We start from the raw sequence: 19,816 nt of genomic DNA on the forward strand, positions 1-19,816 counted from the left end.
AATTCAGCTATGTGTCACTTAAATGGTATGCATTCTGTGAAACGCATCATTAGGTGATATCAACATTTCATGAACATCACAGAGTACCGATACACTGAGATGGCTATAATCTCACTAGGCAATATTGTCTTTAGGGACTACTTAGTATATTCAGTCTTATTGAGCACACTTTTGTTATGTGTGCTAAGACGTCACATATAGGTTTTCCTTAAAGTGCATGACTGGATAACAGAAACTGTGTGGGAGAACAGGCATTTGGCCTAGTAGGTAAGATGACACTTGAGACACCTTCATCCTATTTTGAATGCCTGGATTCAAGCAGCTGCTCTGCTTCCAACTGTAGCTTCCTTCTAGCATGCACCCTGGAAAGCAGCAGGTGATGGCTCAAGTGCATCCATGACAACCACGTGAGCATCCCAGACTGAGTTGCTGGCATCTGGCTTTGAACTGGCCCAGCCGGAGTTATTGTAGGTATCAGGGGAGAGAACCAGCAAAAGGGAGATCCATCTATGTTTGTTTGTTTGTTTGTTTCTTTCTCTCTCTCTCTCTCTCTCTCTCTCTGTTTCTCTTTCTTTCTTTCTTCTCTTCTCCTCTTTTCTTCTCTTTTCTATCTCTCTTTCTCTTTCTCTCTCTGCCTCTCTCTCTAATAAGTAAAGGTTAAGTTAAAAATGTTTAAAAAGTGATTATATAGGGGCCAGAGCCGTGGCTCACTTGGTTAATCCTCCGTCTGTGGCGCCAGCATCCCAAATGGGCGCCGGGTCCTAATGCCGGCTGCTTCTCTTCCAGTCCAGCTCTCTGCTGTTGCCGGGGAGTGCAGTGGAGGCTGGCCCTAGTGCTTGGGCCCTGCACCCACATGGGAGACCAGGAGGAAGCACCTGGCTCCTGGCTTTGGATCGGCGCAGCACGCTGGCCATAGTGGCCATTTGGAGAGTGAACCAACGGAAGGAAGACCTTTCTCTCTGTATCTCTCTCTCACTAACTCTACTTGTCTAATAATAAAAAAAAAAAAGTGATTATACAGATGGAACAGCTAGTACAAAAAACTAAGCACAGGGCAGTAGTCCCGTGATGGTGCGGGGTGGCGGCATGGGGGCGGCCTCCTGGAGAACGCTAACCCCCTTTTCTATGAGCGCTCAGGGGAGCAGCCAGTGACGACGGGGGGTAGGGGTGGGGGTGGGGAAGGATGAGCAGGTTCCGGATAGCATTGACGCAGGCGAGATCTTCGATCTTATTCGTCCATCAATGATCCGGAGCATCCGCTGACCCTGGAGGAGTTGAAGGTAGTAGAGCAAGTCTGGGTTCAGGTCAGTGACCCCAAGAGCACAGTGGCTGTGGCCTTCACCCCCACTATTCCGCACTGCAGCATGGCCACCCTTATTGGCCTGTCCATCAAGGTCAAGCTTCTGTGGTCCCTTCCCCAGCGTTTCAAGATGGACGTGCACATTACTCCAGGGACCCTTGCCTCTGAGCACGCCGCGAACAAGTAGCATGCGGATAAGGAGTGTGTGGCGGCCGCGCTGGAGAACATGCACCTGTTGGAGGTTGTCAATCGGTGCCTGTCAGCTCGCTCCAGTGGCTGGCTGCCGGCCCCAATTTACCGCCTCGCCGGCGTCTGCCCCCAGCTCCATGCAGAGCGCAAGCGTTTGTTCAATTCCTGACAGTGAGAAACTAATGTTTTGTATTTTGTAATAAACCCTTAATTTATATGAGTTAAAAACGGTTATGGTAGGGCATGGCATTGTGGCATAGCAGGAAAATTCCTTTCTGGGGCTCTGGCATCCCATATGGGCACTAGTTCTTATCCCAGCTGCTCAACTTCAGATCTCACTCTCTGCTAAGGCATTTGGAACAGCAGCAGAAGATAGTCCAAACATTGGTCCTCTACACCACGTGGGAAACCAGGAAGAAGCTCCTGGATCCTGGCTTCAGATTGGCCCAGCTCTGGCCATTGAGGCCATTTGGGGGTTGAACCAGAGAATGGAAGATGCTCTTTCTCCTCACCCCCTCCCCCAACTCTGCCTTTGAAACAAATGCAATAAAATAAATCTTAAAAAATGGTTATGTATGACAAACAAAGTTCAGCTCGATGGGGACAAATTTGCAGAGATAAACAAAGGGGGTTAGACAGAAATTTGTCAATTGTTATAAAAGTTGAGATTTAAGGAATGTGAATAGAATATTTTAGAATGTTTTAAAAATAGTAACATTAAGCCTGTAAGGGGCTTCTAAAATTGACCAGGTAGTGATTATTACCAGGATAATCAAGATATAAGTGCACATTGAGAGAAGTGAATGGTGTTTCCATATGCCATGCTTTAGTGGTGAAGAGTGCATGGCGAATATTTTATTTACTTATTTTTAAAATGTATTTACTTGAGAGCAACAGAGAGATACAGAGAGAAAAAAGAGAGCTTCTACCCTGATTCACTGTCCAAATGTGAACAACCACTGGTGCCATGCCAAGCCAAAGCTGGGAGCCTGAAATTCAATGCTAATTCAATGCTGATTTTCCATGAGTATGGCAGGAATCCAATTACTTGAACCATTACTGCTACCTCCCAGGTTCTATATTTCCAGGAAGCTAGAGTCTAGACCCAGTGTGCAGTATCAAATCTGCGTACTGCAGTATTTTAAGCAGCCTCTTAACCTGTACACTAAACACTTGCTCGGAAAAAGACTCTGTTACACATTAAAATAACTATTGCTTTTATTTGTAATTCTTAAAGTCTAATGTTCAAGAAACAAAAGTGACAATTGTAGGTGACAGCATGATGACTGAAATATACTATGCAAGGCAGATTTGCAACAGTGGCAAGGACTTCTTGTTGTGGACAATACATGTATATTATCAATATGATTTAAATATATTTAAATTCATTATTCAGTGATTTCGATGAATTTCTCTAACAACGTGTTTTCAATGTGATTCAGTAAACAGCATATACTGCATTTCTATAGTGCATTGCCTGATTCTACTAGTTATGAGCTAGTGGAAATTTAGGTCAAAGATTTTTGTGTTTCAGTTCCCAGAGCTTGTGCTATGCTTTGTTATCAACTTCAACCTGCTCATGTGTAGGCAAAATTCAGAAATCCAGGCCAGCACTCAGCAAGACCTAAGACTTTACTTAGGTCACATGTACTCACTACAAATAAGCCACATTCAAAGAAAAAGATTTCAGAGCCTGAGTGGAAATAAAAAAAATAATAAAATTTAAAAAAAATTAAAAAAAAAAAACAACAAGAAAAACTGGAAAGCTTGCATGAAGCAAGTAATCAAGTTACAAAATTTCCTACCATGACAGGAGGCAGTGAACTTACTGGCTGTAAGTTAAGCTTTAGGTATTAGCAGTAAGACACACACACACACACACACACACGAGGAGGCAATCATTAAAACAGGTTTAACCTGGTACCAAGTCTGAAGGCAAGCTTGTAAGGTTTTTTTGGCATCTCCTGGTACAGACAGGGCCTGGAGTAAACTTATGAACACAACTGTGAAAAATGTGACTGTGCACAGGTTACTGTGTAGTTTCAAGCAGGTAACTTTTAAATCAGAGATTTAGTCAACATTGAAGCATAAAAGTTGTTACATATTTTAGATCAGTTTCTGCCTGTTTACCTACTATTTAATTCAATCTAAAGGATTTCTCTTTTGTAGTCATTCTATCATTTTAAGAGTTAAGAAAATATAGCTCTCTTTGTTGTTTTTATTTATTAATATATGGAGAACAGATTTCATGAATTTCATTGATACAAGACCAAGAATATGATATTTTTATTTCCTATTTTGAGATTCCAATCCTTATAGTCTATGCAGAAATGAATATATTTTATGAACCATATAATTATTAAGAAAACATGGGAGCCTAAAGATAATAGATTTGTATATCACCAAGGACTACTACATTATTTTCTTTGTTTTAGAAGAAAATGACTTGTTAAAATATTTACTAGTTTTGCTTTTCTTATTCATTATTATAAATGTTAGCATACTTGGATATAGTCAATTACATAAGAGGCTTATTAACATGAAGAAAAGCGTTATCCTAAAGAGTTTTCATAATTTTTCCCAAAGCAAATGTCACTTTTTTATATTCCAATGGCTCTAATTATAGCAAGAGATATGTATATATATATATGCATATATATTTAAAATTTTATTTTATTTATTTGAAAGGCAGACTTACTTAGAGAGAGGGGAAGAAACAGGGATAGAAAGAGAGAGAAACAGTGAGAGAGAGCTTCCATCTGCTGGTTCACTACCTAAATGGCTACAAAGGTCAAGACTGGGCTATGTCAAAGCCAGGAGCCAGGAGCTATGTCTGAGCCTCCCACATGGGTGCAGTTGCCCAAGGGCCTGGGCTACCTTATGCTAGTTTTCCAGGCGCATTGGCAGAGAGTTGGATTGGAAGAAGAGCAGCCAGGACTCTAAGCAGCACCCATATGGGATCTGGGCATTGCACAAAGCTGGCCCACAGAGCTGGACCCTATATGTATGCATTTAACCTTTGTGTCAGACTCATATGTTCTTTAAAAAATATTTCTAGAGTATGAGGAATTTGTAATTACAGAGTTAAACTCCTTAAAGTAAAACAATCATAAAAGCACAAACGAATAAACAGAAATTCAGGGTCACATCATTGCTTATTGGCAGAGTTAAGAATCAGAATCCAATGTGATCCCAATGTACTTTTCAGTAAAATCCTGTGTTTATAAGTAGAAATTACAAAATTTCCTTTTCCATTATATTCTCCTACTGCTGTATATGTGTATGCATGTGTGTATTTCTAGATATTTTTAGTTCTATAAATTTATGGAATTTTGAAATATGATGTATTGGTACATGTATATAATGCAGAATGAATGAAACAAGCTGATTAGCATGTCCCAACCTCATATATACTTGTTATTTTTGTGATTACAACATTTGAAACTTACTGTATGGATTTGGAAGTATGCATTATTGTTAGCTATTATCACCATACTGTGCCATAGATGTCAAAGAAACTATTCCTCTTGTCTAAAACTCAGTATTTGACCATTGTAACTGACATCTCTCCTTTCCAACCCTAACCTCACCACCACAGCCTCCAGTAATCCCTGTTCTATTCTCTTTTTTCCATGAGATTGACTGTTTTAAATTCCACATATAAGTGAGTTCACACAGTATTTGTCATTTTGTGCTTGGCTCATTTCATTATCTACAGTCACACTTTTGTGCAATAAAATTTCAAAATTTACTATTTTACATTATTTTTCTATGCAAGCATTATTTTTCAAAAGTCTACTTTTTATCTATGGTTTTACAACATTTCTGATCTTTTCAAAGTATTAACTTTTACCTTTGTTAATTTATAATCCTTACCTATCTGTTCCTAATGATTTATCTTTTTATTTCCTTTCTTCTCTACATTTTGTATTTTTCTTTATTCTGTGTTTACAGATTCTTTTAAAATAGATGTATGTATTTATTTGAAAGTTGGAGTTACAGAAATAGAGGGAGTGTAGCACAGTCAGTAAAGCCACCATCTGCTCTGCTGGCATCCCATATGGGTATGGGTTCGAGTCCTGGCTGCTCAAATTCCAATCCAGCTCTCTGCTAATGTGCCTGGGAAAGCAGTGAAGGATGGCCCAAGTTCTTGGGCCCCTGAAGCCATGTAAGAGACTTGGAAGAAGCTCCTAGCTCCTAGCTTCGGATCGGTCCAGGCAGCCATTGCAGCCTTCTGGGGGAGTGAACTAGCTGTTGGAAAATCTCTTTCTGTCTCTGCCTCTCTCTCTGTAACTCTGATTTTCAAATACATAAATACATCCTTCTTAAAAAAGATTTATTTTTATTTATTTGAAAGATGGAGTTACAGAGAGAAGCAGAGACAGAGAGAGAGGTCTTCCATCCGATAGTTCACTCCCCAGATGGCCGCAGCAGCTGGAGCTGTGCTGATCCAAAACCAGAAGCCAGGAGCTTCCTTTGGGTCTCCCACGTGGGTGCAGGGGCCCAAGGACTTGGGCCATCTTGTACTGCTATCCCAGGCCATAGCAGAGAGCTGGATTGGAAGAGGAACAGCCGGGGCTAGAACCGGCGCCCACATGGGATGCCGGTGCTTCAGGCCACGGCATTAACCCAATGTGCCACAGGGCCAGCCCCATAAATACATCTTTAAAACAAATACATCTGTAAAAAATAGAGCAAGAGAAAGAGAGAAAAACAGAGAGATCTTGCATGTTTTGGTTTACTCTCCAGGTGGCCCCAACATCCAGAGCTGGACCAAACTGAAGCCAGGAGCCAGGAGCTTCATCTGGATTTCGCACACGTGGGTAGCAGGGACCTAAGCACTTGGGACATCTTCAGCTGCTTTTTTTCAGGCCTATATTAAGGACCTGGCTCAGAAGGGGTGTAGCCAGGACATGAACTGGCAACTGTATAAAATACTGGTGTTGCATTTGAAAGCTTTACCTGATACTACAACGCTGCCCCCTGTTTATAAATTCTTAAAGTGGAATGCTAGATCATTTATTCTAGATGTTGTTATAATTTCTGTTATAGCCATATAAAACCCAACACTTGTGTTAAATAGTGCTTTAATTCTGTCCCACAAATTGTTATATGCTACATTTTTGTTGTCATTCACTTGAAAAGTTGTTTATTTTTTGATGATTCTTTTCTTGGTCTAATATTTTAAAAGTGTTTATGTTTCAGATAATTTCCTTGTTACTAATTTCTAATTTAGACCAATTGTACTACAAACATCCTCTGCATAATTTTACTTTTGTGTATTTATGTGAATTAGGTTTATATTCCAGCACATGTCCTATCTAGGTGAATATAGCTGTTCTGTTAGAAAGAAGACAGCTGAAAAACCTTTGTCGTAATTGTAAACCTTTTTCTCTCTTTAATCTTTCCATCTTTGCATTGTATATGTGAGGCTCATCAAGGCACATAGGCTTCTGTACTTTCTGAGCTGTATCAGATTCCTCCTGCTGTGATAACCAATGACAACAACAGTTCTGGTGATCAGAGGACTGAAATGACTCTTGCTAGGCTATTTTCAAATGGCAGCAGGGCTGTATTCCTGGTGTAGGCTCTAGAGAGGACCCCATTTGCCTGGCTTTATTTATTTATCTTTTCAGCTAGTAGAGGCCACTCTTAGTCCTTGGCTCACAGTCCCTGCCATCCTCCAAGCCAGCAATGGCAGGTGAAGTCTTCCTTACATCACACTCAGTGTTTCCTTATTTACAACTCTTTCTCTGTATCGCTCCTCCAGCCATCAATTATATTCACCAGTGTAATCCAACAGTAATCAAAATGTTGGTGTTTTTTATTATGAAAAATATTATGGAAATAACTGATGTATCTCATTCTACTACTTTGTGTTGAACATTTTGCTCCCTTATTTTGCTTGCTAGAACTTTCATTTGACCATTAAAGCAGGTATTTTTGCTCAATTTAGTCAGTTTTATATACTAAAAAACCTAAAAAAGTACTTTTCATGTACTACATTCCTCATAAATATTTTGAATAAAAATAAAATTAAAATAATTACTTCCATATGACAAATCCATAGAATAAGATGGTAAATCTGCCTCTTCCTTCTTACTAAAATTAGCAAATTGAAGCTTGCGTAATATAAATGATGAACTCAAGTTTTGGGATTAGATTTATATAATTAGATTTATCAAATTAGATATCAAATTAGATTTAACAAAGAAATAGAGTTACTAATAGATGCTACTGACATATTATTTTAGTAAAACCTAATATATTTAAAAAATGCTATCTAGTCAATCATTACATACTATGACCTGGGTTAAATTAATGGATAGGCATTAATAATATACAGCTAATATTAGAACAATGTTTTCTCCTGCCACTTCTCTGCAGATACTACAAAGAAGAATGCAGACAATTTAAGGATTTATGGCCACAGAATTTTTGCTAAATGGATTCAAGTTGTTGAATTTGTCTTTTTTTTAAGACTTATTTGAAAGTCAGACTTATAGAGAGACTGAGAGTGAGAGAGGGAGAGGGGTAGAGAGAGATATTCCATTTGCTGGCTTACTCCCCAAATGGCTGCAACAGCTAGGACTGGGCCAGGCAGAAGCCAGGAGCCAAGAGCTTCAACCGGGTCTCTCATGTGGGTGGCAGAGGCCCAAACACTTGGGTCATCCTTGGCTGCTTTTCCCAGGTAATTAGCAGGGAGCTGGATTGGAAGTGGAACCGCTGGGGCAGGAACAACCTTGTATTCGGGTGTGGCAGCTTTACCCACTAAGCCACGATGCTGGACCCAAAGTAATCTTTTTCAAACATGAAACCCTTCAACATCTGGTGGCTTGGTCTTGATATGTAGGCACATAGCAAAGGGACGGTTCCAATCAAAAGCCCAGCCAATCTGAACTCAGAATTTCAGCCTCCATAATTCTGAAGTAGATACTTGTTCTATTTTAACAATCAGAGTCTTAGTTCAGGCTGCTATATAGAACAAGTACACTGTCCTAGTGAGCACTGAGATCCGCAGGGCAATGCCTTCATTCCAGAAGAAGGTCAGAGAGCTATGGCAAGGTGGAGGTAGTGTTCAGTGTTTCTGGTTGATAAGCAGGTTAAGAAGTAGTGATAAGTCTAATAGTAATACACAATGCCAACTTTTATTAATTGTTTTTCATTCTGATTTGTTCATTTCTGAATTTATCTTCTGGAGGACTTAGTATTTCTCAACATTTTCTAAAGCTAAATCTCTAAAATACATTTTAAAAGTATGATTTTATCCGAATCAAAAAATAGCTTTCAGGGGGTAAGGATCTGACCTACCAGTTAAAATTCCTGCATCCCATACCAGTGTGTCTGAGTTTGATACTTGCCTCAGGCTCCCAACTCCAGGTTCCTGCTAATGCTAACTCTATAAGGCAGCAGTGGATTGGATTCAGACCACCCCCACGGGAGACCTGGATTGAGTTTCTGAATTCTGGCTTCAGTTTGGCCTCACAGTTGTGGGCATTTGGGTAGTGAATCAGTAGATAGGAGCTCCCCCTCTTTTTCTTTTCTTCCTTCTTCATCCTCCCTCCCTCTGTTTCCCAGCCCCTCTGATAAATAAGTACATAAACTTTATGTACTTTTAGAGAATGACAAAAAAGTATAGTATAGAGTAATTGATATGATCTGTGCACACAAAGCATGGGGTATTTCAAATTCTCTCAGAGATTTCATGTAAAATTTGGATTTAAAAAGTACAGTTGAGTGACATAAGGTTTTTCACCTTTTTTTTTTTTTTTTTTTGAAGGTTGTGCTCTTTTCTTCTGGATGAATGGATATACTTTGTAACTTTCTCAGTTGCTTTCCTTGAGGGAATATAAAAGCAAATAGTTGCAAATAGTAGAACCACTTTATGTGTGCAAAAAGGGTCATTTTATTTCAAGTTCAATGACTTAAATATATCATGGTGAATGTCAAACTCAGGGTTATAAGACAAGATTTTACTCACATATATAAAATGTGTATCTGTTATTACCAAGGATGCTTTTTTCTAATTTCTAATTAGAATTTTTTCTAATTCAATATTTGCTGAATTAATTTTTTTTTAAATAACAGTCATTTCACATCTTTTCTACATCTTACATCTATCAGAAAAACCATCCTAACAGAATTGCTGTATATTGAAGGAATGCAAATCTTGCTTAAAAATTATTTGATTAAGCAAGCCTCTACTAATTCTATAACTAAATGCAAATAACTATGGAAGTAACATGAATCCATGTTATAAGATTAGTTCATATTCCTTTAATTTTAGAAGCTATATGATAGTGCTAATTACTTACTTTATTCGACAGGAGAAAATGCTGATACACATTACTATTATGTCTATCAAAAATTAAAAGCAGGTGAAGCAAGCTCAACTAGAAAAATTATATAAATAAAAAATCAATATTTCTTAACATGCATTATTACCATGTAACTGTTAAATGGGTTTTATCACATAAAATAATTAAGCCTAATTAATAGTTAATATGACTACCTGGTCACAAAATGTAATGATATTCTAATTGTGATCAAACGTACTATGTAATCGGTGCTTATTGCATTAAACCACATATCACATGCCTGTTATCTCCTTTGTTTTATAAATTGGAACTTTAGTTCAACTCCTGCTTCTTAGTAAGGTAACACCTTGGAAATGCTGAAAATGAACTGGCAGAATGCCAAGAAATCTGCTTAAGCTGAAATACAAAAGAGATTTTGAAGGAGGAAAAAAAAAACCTTAATCTTCTAACACCATAAATTTTGTGCTATTATAGTTAATAAAGCTGGTATCAAATTATAAATGGTTTAATTTTTTCCACTCACTCTTAGCTATATTGCACTGTAGGTGCTTGATTCAGGAGGTAAAGCTTGTTTTGCTACTTTTTTTTGATGTTGTGTAATGATTTTGTAATTTTCATCTTCTCTACAGTGTTTTGCTAAGATGCATAATAAAAATATTGAAACCATCCTTGATATATATATTTATTTACAATAATTTTTCATGACCTTTCAAATAAGGTATCAAGATATTTATTATTAGCATTATTAATATTTCTGATGAATAGGTGCTTATCTAATTACATACCTGGCTTCCAAGACCAAAAAGAGACTTATTAGCTCTCTTTTGTATGGATTACTATCATTTGGCTGTAATATACAACTAAGAATTTCTACTAATCTTCATATAAGAACATAAAATTCCATATAAATAGTAGTGGTGTAGATGTGATAAAAAAAAGCTTCAACTTTTGTTATGCAATTATTGACTTACAAGGAAGGCAACAGAGGGAAGAGCCATATAATTAAGTTACTTAAGGCAATTGATTATTTAACCCAATAATTCAAAATTTACTAAATGTAGACAAATACCTATTTATTTCTGCTAAAAAATACAATTTGAACTTTAACAAGCAATGGAATTAGATTAAGTGTATTAATTTCTACTTAAGTATAAATCAGTCCTTCACAAGTATATTTATGTAATTTATCATAAGTAGATTTTTCATCATCATATTCATCCATTTAAAATACTACTTTCATGATTCAATTTTTAATAAATTATAATATTTTTCTAGAGGATAACAATCTTATATACATACAATAGTGAAGAGGTAAGACAATATATGATCAAATCAGTATATATTGGATTATAGATGTATCAAAGACTTAGAAAAAGATAGGTTTTCAGTATATTAATTATTGCTCTGGTATCCATCAGTCCATTTAATTGTGAAGCAAAGAGTTCTAATTGAGAAAAATGAAGAAATACTACGAAAATCTAGATTAATCAAAGAGGACACTAGACTCTTAGATATAGCCAAGTAATTTATAATTAATATGTAAAAGACATTCATAACCAGGGTGACAGCAAGCAATGGCAGTTTAAATACAGCATTCACTGCAGTTGGCAGGTAAAGCGGCTGCCTGCAAGCCTGGCATCCCTTATGGGTGCCGGTTCACGTCCTGGGTGCTCCACTTTCATTCCAACTTCCTAAAGGCCTGGGGAAAGCAGCAAAAGAGGGTCCAAGGGTTTGTGCCCCTCCCACCCATGTGGGAGACCATGATGAAGCTCCTGGCTCCTGACTTCGGCATGGCCCTCTGCCAGACGTTGCAGCCATCTGGGGAGAGGACCAGCAAATAGATCTCTCTTTCTCCCTCTCTTTCTATTTCTCATTTGTAGGTTAAAAAATCTTTTCAGATGAAATTTGAAAAATGAAATAAGTTACATTGATAAACTGTCAAGAGAATTGTGATAAGATTTTGAAAATATTATTAGTGATTTTGAAAATAAAAAAAATTACTTTGTATGAAACTCAGTCTTTATGAGTAAAAATACCTTAGTATTAAATGATACTATTCACAATTCTGAATATCTATTTTTTGAATATATAACTTTAAACTCAGCTAAAGTTATAAAAATTCTCAGTTTAAAATTTAAAATCATTTCCATAAAAATCTACCAGTGAACTCACTACACTTTATAGGGAGACTGAGTCTTCTTATAGGTAAAGTTATCAACACACACAAATGCTAAAGAAATAAATACTCCATGCAGTATTCTGCACAGATAACTGCTATGAAAAAGAAGCTAGCTCTTTTTGCAACATGGGAATTTAAACAATAATGATCAGGAAAATTATTTATTTCAAAAATATAGCTTATATGTTATTAAAACAAATAAAATTCACAAATAAATGAAAAGTAACAAAAATATTTCTGAAAGCTGAAACTAACACATATGTTATTGACTCTAGTTAAATGCTAATCTCATTGCTTAAAATGAATCAAAAATAAAATATAACAAGATGTTTATGTCTTGACAGGGTTTGCCCTCCAAATTACATCTCCAGTACTGATATTATTTCCAAGCTATGGAAATACTAAAAGTAAATTTAGAATGACTGGGAATTCTGTGAAGGATGTCAAATCAAGAAGATTATGGAGAGGAATAAAAACAAATTCCCAGCTATTTCTTTGCGTTTTCTTGCAGTGCTCGTCCCAGAAAGCAGGCCCCAGTTGTGAAGTTTCAGGGTGATTCTGGCTGCTAAAATGTGTCCAGACGGACACAGTCATTTTGGGAAGCAGTCAGCGTATGTGGGAGAGGGTGAGCATTATGCCAGCAGAAAAGGAAATGCCAAAATTTTGTTTATACAATAACAGAAATCTTAGTCTTAGCTCCAAGGATTGGACATACACCATAGAAACAGCGAAGGATCTGAGACTATAACTGAGATTTGAGTCACCTCTAACAGAGGACACATAGAACTGAGTGGCAGTGATGGCTAAAAACAATTCTCCAGATGGTTATAAAAACACCTAGACTGCAGCAAGTGTTGTGGCATGGTGGGTAAAGCTTGCCTGCCATGCCAACATCCCATCTAGGTGTAGGTTCTATACCTGGCTGCTCCACTTTCAATCCAGATCCTTGCTAATGGCCTGGGAAAGGCAACGGATGATAGCCCAAGTGCTTGGGCCCCTGCATAACACATGGGAGAACAAGAAGAAGATCCTGGCTCCTGGCTTTGGACTGGCCCAGCCCTGTTTGAAACAGTGATTTCCACAGTGAACCAGAAGACAGAAGACCTCTCTCTCTCTCTCTCTCTCTGCCTTTCCAACAAATAAAACAAATCTTAAAAAAAAACAAAAACAAAAACAAAAAAACACTAGATTATGCACAGCATACTATTTACAATTTGTAGGAAGCAATCCAGCATGTCTTAACATTCAATGAACCAGAGAACTACAACCAATTCTGAAGGAAAAAGACAACTAACAGATGCAAATATTAAAACGACCCAGATGCTATATCTTTGTTAGATTTTGAGCAGCAATTTTATAGCAGCTCCCATGCTTGAAGACATAAAGAAAACCATATTTAAAATGAATTAAGTGGCTGGCACTGTGGTGTAGCTGGTAAAGCCACCACCTGCAGTGCTGGCATCCCATATGGGTGCTGGTTCGAGTACTGGCTCCACTTCTGAATCATTCTGAATCAGCTCTCTGCTATGGCCTGAGAAAGCAGTAGAAGATGGCCCAAGTACTTGGGCCCCTGCACCTGTGTGGGAGACCTGGAAGAAACTCCTGGCTCCTGGCTTTGGATTGGCCCAGCTCTAGCCATTGTACCCATTTGGAGAGTGAACCAGAAGATGGAAAACCTCTCTCTCTGCATCTGCCTCTCTGTAACACTGCCTTTCAAATAAATAAATACATCTCTAAAATAAAATGAATTAAGGCATTGACACTGTAAGCAAGGTAACACGAAGTTTAAAGTAAAACAAAATTGAACAACAAATTTAAAAACAAATCATACAAAAATTTAAAAATTCACTGCACTAGTTCAAAAGCAAAAAAAAATCAATAAACAAAAATATCAGTAAACCTAAAAATAAAACAATAACAATTATGTAATATGAACATTAGTGAAAAATAAGATTGATAAAACAAAAATATTTGAAGAGAGTAGTCCTTAAGTACACAAGTATATTGACAAATACAACATTATAGATTCAAGGACAGTATACTCCAAACAGGAATGAAAAAAAAAATCACACCTAAATACTTCCTAATCAAACTGATAAATATTAAAGAGAAAGAAAATAGCTTTAAAGCAGTCAGAGACAGCAGTTGGAGCAGCAATTCACACACTAAGCTACCTCTACAAGAGCAAAAGGAGCCAGGAAAGTAGTGACAGACAGTAAAGAAATTCCATGAGTCATCAGAGAAAGAGGACAGACAACACCATGACCACTAGTGCAACTTCTACTTCACCTGTTCCTGGTTGGAAATGCCATTTTGCTAAAAAAGGTGGAAGGCACTGTGGTTCCTGCCATCAACATGGATTAACAGCCTGGCTACAGGAGCATTCCATAGTTCTTGTAGCCTAGAAAAATATTCCTGCATTCTAGCAGGGCAGATTGAACTTCATGGGTCCCACCTGGGCTCAACAAGACAACACTGGCCCCATAGTCCACACCAACACACTGCTCTCTATTGCAGCAGACAGTAGGGGCAGTTTAACTGGGATAGACAGTCCTTAGAATTTTGGAATTAAGGAAACCCACCCAGTCAGAACTGAGGACAATATTCTTCCTCATTGCCTACCCTCCCTGGACCACTTGAAAAATAGCAGGATGAGGCTCAGTTTCTGAGTATCCACCTGGGGTCTGACTACAGATGCTAACACCTTACTGGACAATGAGTTCAGGTAGCACAGAGGGGTTAGAGAGCTCAATATTGAGTGAGTCGGTGTTCTGGATAGAGCTCACATATGGGTGGGTGAAGAGACTCTGAACATGTCAGTGGGCTCCAACATCTCCCCCCATTGCCTCCATGACAATAATCAAAGATGCTCCACCATGCTCCTCTCAGTTATTATTCTGGACCCTTGCTCCACAAACAAACAGTGGACCAGAGCTCCCTGGTCCCACTCAATGCATAACTGCACACCCCTGGAACTATGGAATAAGCCTCGGGTGTTCCACAAAACCCAGTAACACTTTGCTCATCAGGATTTACAACTGAAATCTTTGGCTAAGCTTACCATAATACAATACTACAGCTTGCTGGGATCTCTGTCCCACAAGATCCACACTTGACCTAGGCTCAGTGTGGCTTTCAGGCCTATAGGTCCCAGTGCTGCATGTGCAGCTGCATGCAACCAAAACTGGTAAACACAGAGAGAGGCCCAGGACAACTTTTTTGCTGATAGAGAGCCCAAATCGCTCTCACTTATCCAGGCATTCTGTCAGAAAGTATCCATGGGTGCCACCTCCTCCAACCAACCTTAGACGGACTCTTCGAGCTCTGGGTCTGGGCAGCAGCTAGGAGTCTCTAAGACCACACAGCTCCACTGATCTCACAATTCCTGTGGCTGCCATTGATACTGACTGGGAATCTACATGCCAGGCACACCTACAACACAAGCAAAGCCTGCTTCCAACACACAAGAGACTCATCACAACAGTCCCTCCTGCAAGAGATAGCCGGTAGCCAGAGTAACAGAAATCTCAGTGACCATACTAAGACACAGGAAAAGCACAGATCCCTACACCAAATATTATCAACTATTGTGAATAAATGCTTAGCGAAACTATACAGCAAAATCGAACTAGAACTAAAGATAAAGTGCTAATCAGAGACAAACTAACACCCACACACGCATCTCCAGAATGAAGCCTTCAATCATAAAAGCTGTCCTCCAGAAGCGACAGAATCAAGATATTCCTCCGGTAAGCAAAAATTAACAGAAACACAACGAATATGAGCAAAAAAGGCAATATGAGTCCCATAAAGGAACACAATAATGCATTAATATTGAACTGTGACAAAGGAAGATTGACAAAATGCTTGAAAAAGAAATCAAAAGAATGATTGTAAGATAACTCAAAAATATAGAAAAACAGTTACATCAAGAAATCAGTAATGAAATGTATGGGAAATTCGGGAAAGAATAGAGATATTAAGAAAAAAAGAAGAAAATTGGAATGAAGTATTCAATAAGTCAAATAAAAAATACAGTGGAAAACTTTAACAACAGACTTGATGAGGCAGAAGAAAGAATATCTGATCTACAAGGCATGTGTTTTGAAATATCACAGTGAGACCAAAAAAAAAAATAAAAATTAGAAAGAACAAAAACAGTGTTTGGTATCTATGGGATACTGTCAAGCAACTAAATATACGCATCTTAGGAACTCCTGAGGAAATGATTAAAAAAGTGACTTAGAAAATCATTCATTGGAATGCTATCTGAAAATTTCATCAATTTGAAGAAAGATACAGACATCCAAATATATGTAGCTGATATAAAACCCCATGTAGTCAGCCGAGGCCGCGGCTCACTAGGCTAATCCTCTGCCTTGAGGCGCCGGCACACCGGGTTCTAGTCCCAGTCGGGGTGCCGGATTCTGTCCCAGTTGCCCCTCTTCCAGGCCAGCTCTCTGCTGTGGCCAGGGAGTGCAGTGGAGGATGGCCCAAGTGCTTGGGCCCTGCACCCCATGGGAGACCAGGATAAGTACCTGGCTCCTACCATGGGATCAGCGCAGTGCGCCGGCCGCAGCGCACCCGCCATGGCGGCCATTGGAGGGTGAACAAACAGCAAAAGGAAGACCTTTCTCCTCTCTGTCTCTCTCTCTCTCTCTCACTGTCCACTCTGCCTGTCAAAAGAAAAAAGAAAAAAAAAAAAAAAAAAAACATGTAGTCATGATTAGCAAAGGGTATCACTACAACACATTATATTCAAACTTTCAAAAATAAACATAAAAAAATCCTAAACTTTATAAAACAGAAACCCCAGGTCAATTTTAAAAGAACTCCCATCAGATTGACAGCATAGTTCTCAATAGAAATCTACAGTCTAGGAGAGAATGGAGAAATGCAGTCCAAGTTTTAATAGAAAAAATAAATGTAAACCCAGAACACTTTACCAGCAAAACTCTCACTCATAAACTAAGGTGAAGTAAAAATTGAAGGAGAAGCAAAAATTGAAAGAATTTCTCACCCACCTGGCAAGCCTTACTTACGGACATATTGCATACAGAAACACAGAAAGGCAACCAACATCATGACAGAATGTGGAGGCAGAAAACCTCCCCGTGGGGGGAAAAAAAATACAGATCCAAAACAAGCAATGGGAACTTTATGAGAAAAAAGCAAGACAAATTCTTACTTAACAATAATAATCCTAGGAATAAATGCATGAAAGTCTCTAATTAAAAGCACAAATTGGATAAATGGAGTAAAAAAAAAACAATTATATGGTCCCTATAAGAAACACACTTACAAATAAAGATACATACAGATTAAAGGTCAAAGAATAGAAAAAGATATCCTATGTTAATGGAAATCAGAAGCAAGCAGGAGTAGCTATACTCATATCAGAAATAATAAGCTTTAGGGTAAAAACTGCTAAAAGACAAAAGGAAAAACATAACGACTAAGGGATGAATTCAACATGAAGTGACTATTGTCGATAGAACACCCAGTTTTATAAAACAAATGTTAATGGATAGAATGGGAGATACAGGCTCTGATATAATAATACTGGGATCTTCAACACTCCACTCACATTAAAAATCAACAAAAAAACAACAGAGCAAATCTAAACTGTATATCAGATGTCCTAATAGAGAGCTAACATTTGATCCCATGGCAGAAGAATGAAATTTTAAAAACATTATTTCCAGAAACAGAAAAAGACACATATGGAAAAATCTGACAAGTTAATGGATTGGAAAAATTAATATCATTAACTGTCCATACTACCAAAGCATCTTACAGAATCAGTGAAACTCCAATGAAAATTCCAAGGACATTCTTCAAAGGTCTAGGAAAAAAAATTTCAAAATTTCTTAAGCACAAAATAAAAAGAAAACCCTGAAAAACTCAAAACTATTTTAAACAATATAGGCAAAGCAAGAGTCATGAAAATACCAGATTTCAAGTCACTCTACATGATTTTTATAATCGGAACAGTCTGGAACTGGCATAAAAATGGATATATAGACCAATGGGGCAAAATATAAATCCCAGTTATCTACTCATGATTTTAGCTTGCCAAAAATTAGTTTGTTATAGATTCATGAGTAGATAAATCTATAACAAACTAATTTTTGACAAGCTAAAATCATTTGCTGGAGAAAGGACAGTCTCTTCAATAAATGGTTTTGGAAAAGTTGGAAGTTTCAAAGAAAACTCCTACCTTACATCCTATAAAAAAAAAAAAAAAACTCAAAATGGATAAAGTATCTAAACTGAAGACCTGAAACAATGAAACTAACAGAGGGAAGCAGGGGAAATGTGGTAAGACCTTGTCCCAGGAAAAGACTTCTTGAATAAGACCCCAGAAGTACAGGAAATAAAAGCGAAAATAGAAAATGATTAAAGCTAAGAAGTTTCTGCTCAGCAAGAGAAATAATGAACAATTACTGAGGAAATCAGCAGAATGGGAGAAATATCTGCAGACCATGTATCCAATAAAGAATTAATACCCAGAAAATATAGTGAGTTCAAGACACTCAACAACAACAAAACAATCATGTTAAGACATGCACAAAGGATATGAGTAGACATTTTCCAAAGGAAGACTTACAAATGATCACCAGGAACATGAAAAATTGCCAGGATCACTGGCCTTTGGGAAGATTTAAATAAAAACCACAAAGAGGTATCACCTCATTTCATTTAAAATAGCTACTATCCAGAAATGGGGAAAAAAAGGCCCATAAGATTGTGGAGAAAAGTTACCCTAATGTAATGTTAGTGGGAATTCCAATTGATACAGACATTATAGAATTTAGTTTTGTAAAAGAACTTTAAAATATTCATTGAAAATATGCATTGTCTTCAATTCCATTTTCATGAGCATTTTGAAGCCTCTATTACATTATAATCTTGAAGAATCACTTAAAACAACATAAATAAAAATCAAAAACAAAAGAAAAATAAAAAAAATACTGACTAAATGTAAACTAAAATAATTTACCAAAACTTCAAATAGCTGAAGAGAAGTCGGGAAAATGGCAACATGTGAAAACAAAGGGAAAAATTCAACAATCAAATTTGAGCTAAAAGGAAATCATGTAAATTGCATTGAATTTAATAGTCAAAAGCAGAGATGCCTATGGGCAAAATCTAACTTAAAAAATTGATAAATATGACTTATATTTACAGATAATTCTTGTATTTTCATGATTTTGTAAGTCGAAAAATATGACAAAGGTAATATGTGACTCAACAAAACCTTAAATGTTTATTAACTCAGTCATTAATTTTTGGTTTAAACACTCCTGGTTTAAATATTCTAATTCCTGGTTTAAACACTGCAAGTATAAGGCAGATTGATAGATGCAATGACAAAGCATTATTATGTCATAGGCCACCTAAAGTGATATATTTAAATTTCACATAAAAATCTACCCAGTTTGAAAGTAAATAAATGGAAACAATTATAAATGCATTAAGGATAAGGAAGCTAGAGTAGTTGTTGGAATATTGGTAAATGACATGAGGTCAGAGATTAATACAAGCGGGTACTGATAAAAGGGACACTTTCTGAGGAAGATATAAGTATATGGGAATGGAGAATGATGACCTCCTAAAGATATTCACAGCCTAATCTCCAGAACCTGTGGATAAGTTACCTTACACTACCAAAAGGTACACTCATGGCTGTGGAAGGTACAGACTTTGATAGAAAGATTACTCTAGATTATTCTCCCATGTTCAACAGGGATCACATTTCAGTTAATTTTCAACACTTAAGAATAACTGTGCATCAATTACAGAACTAGTGGGAATGGGAGAGGGAAG

The 19,816-nt window shown here is 37.4% G+C and overlaps 1 protein-coding gene and 1 pseudogene across 2 annotated transcripts in view; one reads left to right on the forward strand and one right to left on the reverse strand.

Annotated features, from left to right (window-relative positions):
- The window catches only part of NCAM2 (neural cell adhesion molecule 2), a 586,819-nt gene that overhangs the window by 150,264 nt on the left and 416,739 nt on the right, over positions 1 to 19,816 (reverse strand). The window lies entirely within an intron of this gene.
- Positions 1,069 to 1,658, forward strand: LOC103350614 (cytosolic iron-sulfur assembly component 2B pseudogene; annotated as a pseudogene).

Source organism: Oryctolagus cuniculus, chromosome 4 (genome assembly GCF_051225735.1).
Source record: "Oryctolagus cuniculus isolate XC-2025 breed Fujian yellow rabbit chromosome 4, ASM5122573v1, whole genome shotgun sequence".
NCBI classification, from domain to species: Eukaryota; Metazoa; Chordata; class Mammalia; order Lagomorpha; family Leporidae; genus Oryctolagus; species Oryctolagus cuniculus.